Consider the following 8,164-nt stretch of genomic DNA (forward strand, 5'->3'; position numbering starts at 1 on the left):
TCTCAAGCTGGGCACTGGTTCACTCACAGACTAGCCTGGACCTGTCCCTCCAAGCCTCCTGCACACAAAGAGGAGGACCCGCCCCTATTGCCGCTGTGCCAATCACGAGGCCGCATGTATGTTGGTTCTGTCAGGTTTCCCTGTGATTGGCCGAGAGCCTATTCAGTCCCCAGCTGACTAAGTTCCCAACACAAGGATGCACACTGCAATATTAATTGAAAAATTGTTTGTTTTTTTATTAAAAAACAACATTTACTTCATCCACGGATCCTTGTGCAATCATTTTTGCAAGACATTCCTGGCTAAAATACTGCAGCTCCTATCCAAGTGGACATTGTTATGAGCAAAAATGGATTGTTTTGTAACTCGACCAAAAAACATGAATCTGTCCATTATTTTAATAGTTTAGTATTGTATGCAAGATAACAGTTATGTTTATGGATGGCAGTGGCACTAATAGGCCATCACAAATTTTTCGTTTCCACATTTATGTTGAAAATAAAAACGTCAATTTAAATAGCTTGTATGCATGATTATCATGCAATTGACAGACAGTGTTGATATTCGCATTGGTATCAGTTGACAAGGAATGCTTTTAAATGGCAGTGGCACGGCCACCCTACTCACTGTACCTTGCACGTGTTTTAAATAAAAACATGAATATATGAACCTGTGTATTATTTAAATAGCTTAGTATTGAACACAATAACAAAGTATGTTTATACATGGCACCAGGCCCAGTTTAATATAAAACACAATTTTATACAATATAAATAGTCAGGGGTCCCTGCTCCATCTCTCTATCGGTTTGGGGATCCTTGGCCTGAAAAACGTTGAAGACCCCTGCTATAGGGTTTGCTTGGCCCCACAAAATGTTACAATATATATGAAGGAATCAGAATGTATGAAACAGTTGCAGAATGTAAACAATTTTTATTGGGCAAACTGCAACGTAGTAAAAACAGAACTTAAAGTTTTAAAATCTTAAGATAGTTGTATAAACACTATAAACTGACCTACACCGTTGTAGAAAAGTGGGCGAAAAGTAGCTCTACTTCCAGCTTGCTTCGCGTTGTTCGTATAATGTTGGGATAGCAGTTTGACTGAAGTGTTTTGAGCAAATGCCTCTTCAAGCAATGTCTGACCCTTTGGCTTCACTGTTTCACTAGCACTAACGTTACTGGTTGACGGCGTCCTCGAAAAAAACCCCTTCCAAACAGCAGACACAGCTCCTCTCTTGGGCACAGACTCTATTGGTGCATCTCTGGTCTGTCTTTGTTCATCCTGCATTGCTCTTTTCTGTTCTTTAATGTAACGTTAATGTAGCGACGGAGCCTCTCCCAGCTGTTAACAGACTAGCTAATGGACTAGCTAGTGAGCTGTACCCAGCATGCCGTTCGGCGGTGTAATTTTATAAATGTACAATTATTAGTGTTACAAATTGTTACAAACTGTTGTGTGCCATGGGGGTCCCTCTCAATACACAACTAGCTCCGACCATGGCGCTCATAGCGGCGAACAATATATTTTGCTGCCTGTTGAAGAGTGACAGCAGTTGTTTTGGCTAGGGCTGGGCAGTATACCGGTTTTAATTTCCCGTATGAAATACATTTTTCATATACCGTCATACCGGTATAGCCGAAACAACTGCTGTGACTGTTCAGCAGGAAGCAAAATATATTGTTCGCCGCAAAGTGTGCTACAATTGGAGCTACTTATATAGTGAGAGGGACCCCTAAGTTATGGTTATAACTTTATAACCCAACAATTAATGACACACAACTAACGCTCTTTAACAGGGCAACACCGCGGCACACAACAGTTTGTGACAAATAAACAATTTGTGACACTAATAATTGTACATTTATAAAATTTCACCGCCGAACAGCATGCTGGGTACAGCTCGCTAGCTAGCCCGTTAGCAACAGTCTGCTAACAGCTGGGAGAGGCTCTGTCACGTTACTTAAAGAACAGAAAAGAACGATGCAGGAGGAACAAAGAGAGACCGGAGATGCATCAATACGAGTATGTGCCCAAGTAGGAGCTGTGTCTGCTGTTTTGAAGTGTTTTGGTTTTAAAAAATCCGACGTTTTGCGAGTTTGGAGCCATTTTTGATTGCAAGCAATTAACATCACCTCAGCAGAAAACGTGAGTTATTTTCATGTAATAGATGCAATCTGCACCTTGAAAACTGCAAACCTATCTACGGCATATTTTTTGTTAAATTATCAGTGGCGATCACTAAATGATATGCTTATTATACATATTACAAACAAAAACACTTTAAAAACTTAAAAATAAAAATTTAAAGTATGTTTTTTCCCTTTTTGGGGTATTTTTGTTAGACACATATGTAACGCCGATTAGACTGTAATATGTGTGGTATTAGTTATAAATGTAATGTTACGTTGGTACATAGAGGGTGATAAGAAGCTGTACTGTAATGTGTTAAAATGTTAACTGTTAAAAATGTCCGCTTAATAATTAAACGCTCAATAAAATAATTTTCGGCGTTAATTAGTTAATGCGTTAACACAAAAAAAATATACCGTGATATACCGTGAAACCGGAATAATCTTACAAAATACCGTGATATACATTTTTGATCATACCGCCCAGCCCTAGTTTCGGCTATGCACTGGTATGACGGTGTATGAAAAATTAATATCATATGGGAAATTAAAACCGGTATACCGCCCAGCACTAGATTAAAGTTGTAAATCGGTCAGATTTGACCCAAACACGATGGGGGTTAAGCATTCCGTGAACACCATTCTTCACAGAATAAATGTGCTGCCACTTGCAGGGCAGTTTATTTACTATTAAACTGGAAACTATACTTAATTAATAGAAAAAAATCTAATTTCTGCAGAATCAATATGAATATAATAGACTTAATGTGAAGTAAGCCAGCTTTCTATCCCCCTTATGGTTTGGCACGCATGTGAACAATTACACAGTCTAACCATCTTAGTATGAAATAATTTTTTTTACTGACGATCCCTATTGGCCGATATTCAGTAAAAATATGCAATCAGAACATCGGTATTAATGCTTTTGATTTGCAGATCCTTGATAATGCTACATTATGAACAACGAATTGACAAGAGAAGAGCTAGTAATGCCAGCAGCACTGCTAACAGCTAATGTACGGAGGTTCCATTCAGTTATACTATGATGCGTTCAGGCTGTTCAGTGAAAATTAGTATTTGGCGAAGGTAAATTATAAGGTTATCATGATGTGTTTAAATGTAATCTTGTACAATGTAGTTTGTTGTGAGAAGCTTGAATAAATACAATTGTTTGAAGGTGTTTTTACAGAAATACGAAGTAGGTACTAGAGAAAGAATTATGACCTGTTTAACTTATAACACTAGCTCTCACTACTAGTAAACTACTAATGAGATTTGAAATTGAAATTCAATAAAAATAATTATAAAAAAACACTAAATGACAATAACAAAGTATGGTGATTACATTTAGAAGTTGTAATGGTTTTATTTGACTTCAGAGCAGTTGAAATTATTTTTGAGACGATAGTGAATAAAGTAGTGTGTAGACCAGCTGCAAAACAAAAACGGTCTGTAATGGCCAACATAGATCATCAATGATCAGCAAGTGGTATCGGTCAAAAAATTTGCTCCCTTTTTTTCTTTTGTGCCTCAAATCTAATAATTGAATGATCCATTGCACCCCTAGTGTATGTGTATTAATCATTCATGATTAAAGTAAGCATTTCAAATATTTTTATTATATTTATTATTACATTATAATACTGGGGCTCAGTGGTAGAGCAGTCCTTTAACCAGAGGATCGGTCCCCAGCACCGCTAGTCCATGTCGACGTGTTCTTGGGCAGGACTCTTCACCCCAAATTGCTATGAATGGGTGTGAATGTTAGTGAGTCCTGATGGACAGGTGACACCTTGCATGGTAGCCCCTCTTATCAGTGTATGAATGGGTGTAAATGGGTGAATGATGACATTCAGTGTTAAAGAGCTTTTGAGTGGTTCAGTGCCCTCCAGAATTATTGGCAACCAAACAAGATGCGAAAAAAAATCTTTATTGTTTATCCTCATGATCTTTCATTCAAAATATTCACAAAAATCTAACCTTTAACTGTAGTAACATAATTGAAAGAAACATTCAATTTTTATCATGAAACAAATATTTTTCTCTAAAATATATGTGCCACAATTATTGGCACCCCTTCATTTAATATTTTGTGCAGCCTCCCTTTACCAAGATAACAGCTCTGAGTCTTCTCCTATATTGCATGATGAGGTTGGTGAACACACGGCACTGTATCTGAAACCATTCCTCCATTCAGAATCTCTCCAGATCCTTCAAATTCCGAGGTCGACGCTTGTGGACTCTCCTCTTCAGCTCATCCCACAGATTTTCTTTGGGGTTTAGGTCGGGGGACTGTGATGGCCATGGAAAAACCTTTATTCTGTGGTCGGTGAACCATGTTTGTGTAGATTTTGAGGTGTGCTTCGGAGCATTGTCCTGCTGGAAGGTCCACTATACTTTACAGTGGGTATGAGGTGCTTCTCTGTATGGCTATCTTTCTGTCTATGCCAAACCCACCTTTGATGTTTGTTGCCAAAAAGCTCTATTTTGGTCTCATCTGACCATATAACCTGGTCCCATTGAAAGTCCCAGTAACGTTTGGCAAACTGTAGGCGCTTTAGTTTGTTGTTGATTGACAGCAGAGGCTTTTTTCTGGCAACCCTCCCAAACAACTTGTGGTGATGTAGGTGGCGTCTGATGGTAGTTTTGGAGATTTTCTGACCCCAAGACTCAACTAACCTCTGCAATTCTCCAGCTGTGATCCTTGGAGATTCTTTTGCCAGTCGAACAATCCTCCTCACGGTGCGTGGGGTCAATGTACACATACGTCCTCTTCCAGGCTGATTCTTAACATCTCCTGTCACTTTAAACTTCTTAAGTATTGCCCTGATAGTGGAAATGGGTATTTACAACTGTTTCGAGATTTTCTTATATCCATTTTCTGATTTGTGCAGCTCAACAATTTTTCGTCGCACATCGTCACTGTGTTCTCTGGTTTTTCCCATTGTGATGAATGACTAAGGGAACTTGCCCTGTGTCACCTCATATCTATACCCCAGTGAAACTGGAAGTCATGGTTGACCACTTAAGAGTTCCTAATCAAACAGGTGAACTTACAAATGTAAAATATGACTGGAATTATACTTCAGTTAGATTTTGATCATGATATTTTCTAGGGGTGCCAATAATTGTGGCACACATGTTTTGGAGAAAAATATTTATTTAATGTCAACATTTTCTTTTTCTTTCAATAATTTTACTTCAATGAAAAGGTAAGATTTGTGTGAATATTTTGAGTGAAAAACCAAGAGGATAAACAGCAAAGACATTTTTTCACAGCCTGTTTTGCTCATATCTAGGGTGCCAATGATTCTGGAGGGCACTGTATATCAGGTGTTTCCCAAAAGCAAGTTGAGGGGATGGCAAGACGGGCATTTTCCACAGGATTTTAGGAGACTACGGTGGGTGGACCTGTAGCTAAGTACATTTAGGCTTCTCAAGTACTGTACTTAAGTACAATTTTGTGGTACTTGGACTTTACTCTACTTGAGTTGTTCATTTTATGTAACTTTATTCTTTTAGTCCACCACATCTCAGAGGGAAATATATAACTTTTAACTTCACTAGACATATTTGACAACATTAGTTATTAGTCTACGTTGCAGTTTCAGATTCCTAATACAAAATACGAAGCAACTAATAAACTATGATGTATTATTATATAAATTACTTAAAATGATCTCCACCTTTACCAGCTGCAACATTTATGTGGTGATCACATTCATGCATCAATACTTATAATACAGGTCTTCCCTAAATATATTATTTGAAAAGGGCCATTGGGCATAATGAGTATACTTTTACTTTTGGTGCCTAGTATATTTATTTAGGTATACTCGGCACACCACTCCAGGGAAAAGCCACACGGAGAAGGCTAGCCAGCCAAACTGCTGAGTGTAAAAATATGTTCAGTTCATTATGAAACTATGTTGGTACAAAATAGACTTTGGCAGGCTGCCACCATCTAGGTAATTCATGGGAAACACTGCAGGGTAATAATGCAGGAGAAAAGACTTCCAGGAAGATTGAAATTGTCTGGCTTCATTACAGCAATGAATACCTTCAAGTGAGGACCATCAAATTGCAGAGGAACAAGATTATTATTAGGTATTTCAACCTTTGGTGTCTGTGATTTTAAAAGAAGCCATATCCCTTAAGATGACATATTTGGCAAACTTAATGACCAAACCAAACAGAAGTTGATTAGATTTAACATTTGCACAAAGAACAACACATCAATTCTCATCTGACGATTTATCTGTCAGCATCAGAGAGGGAGCAGATTCACAGTTGACTAAACATGGATCTCACATTGATGCAGATGATTTGATTACAGATCTACTGGGTCATGGACAGGGACCTTAGCAAACACATTTGTCTTAATAGGAAAAACATTTGGAACAGATAATGATACTGAAAAGGACAGGTGGAACGAGATGGTCAAGATTCAACTTCGGGGACAACTTAACTAAAAGATAAGAATATGTATTTAATAAAACATCCATTGTGTGTCACCATAGCGTGTGTTAGAAACATGTACTAATTTTGCCAGGACCTAGTTGTTGACATGTGTGGTCAGATACGTTTATTTTTGGATTACTATATTTGTAAGGCTTATTGGTTTGTATTTGATCAGGCATTGGCTGAGTGTAGTACACACACCTTTTTGCTCACCAGTAAGAAACATGTTATTGAAGAAAAATATCAACTAATGTATATTTTTGTCTTTAATTCTTGATAGGTTTTAATGATGCTTCTTCGAGTCATTTATTTTTCTTGCAACATTTAAATATTAAACATGTGTTTCACCCTGCCATTATTTGAAATGACTGCTGACAACAACATTGAAAATGTGTTTCTTTTTTTTCATTTGTGGCAGAATCTGCAATTTCAGGTGCAACCAAGATCCAAGAAACAGAGATCAATGGCTGAGACTATGACCGAACAAGGTCCACGATATTCACATCGCTCTAATTCAACCGCAAAAACTCAGATTGGCCCGACGCAGGACACCGACACAAGTGATTATGATGATGAGAAAGTCTGACTGATCTGACCAGTGCACTTCCTAATGACTCCCCACAAACACAGACTGAGCACATATGTTAGGAAACATTTTCTGATGTTCCAGAAGTAGACAAGCAAGATATAGTTATATTGGATATAGAAGATGACACTTGTGAGAACATAGAATTTTTGCACATTTTCTAGATTGCAAAAAATGAAAGAAGCGCTGATGAAATCCTGTTGAATTCCACTATTATTTTACTTTCTTAAAAGAGACATGTTGGCATCCACAACAATACAATTTGTATATTATGTATATTATTATAAAAATGTATATATAACCATAATATATCAAGTTGTGCACAACTTGTATTAAAACAGATAAGTGTAGTTTTGAAAGGTGCAGTGGAAGTCAACAAAGTCTTTTTGACTTGATTCCTGGGATTGTGCAGCAGTTTTTATAAACTTTTTTCAAACTTTGCAATAGCTTTACTTGAAATGAGCGTGTCAGATGCTTTCAGAGCGTTCGGGCTGGGAAGACGGGATTTTAGCGCACATTTCGTAGCCCGTCCCGACCTCCACCCAGACCTAGAGAAGTGAGAGTGGTAAGAAAGTGGATGGACGGAAGCGACACTAACTGCCACTGTTCAATTTGAAATGTGTAGCTATCCACGTAATCATTATGTATACAAATTTGAGGAAGGTCACTGTGGAAATGGCTGATAGGATACCAAAATACAAAACTGGCAACTGGATAGTTATATCCCCAGTACATAATCTCTTACTTGTGTCTACTTTGCCGTCATTAGTCCATAACACTGAGCCTGGTAGCACACCTAATCATATTAGACAACATCATATTACAGTGACGGTGAAGATGACTGTGAAGATAAAGCTTATTCCCTCATCTCTCTCTCCACCCTTTTTAAACTTGTGTTCCCCTTCCTCCTGTCCATCCTCTATATGTGGACACGCTACTCAGTGAAAGCCTCGAGTGACAGAAGAAAACTAATAGACACAATTGG

The sequence above is a fragment of the Cebidichthys violaceus genome, unplaced genomic scaffold, assembly GCF_023349555.1.
Source record: "Cebidichthys violaceus isolate CVI_PGR_0920_01 unplaced genomic scaffold, fCebVio1.0.p SCAF_8, whole genome shotgun sequence".
NCBI classification, from domain to species: domain Eukaryota; kingdom Metazoa; phylum Chordata; class Actinopteri; order Perciformes; family Stichaeidae; genus Cebidichthys; species Cebidichthys violaceus.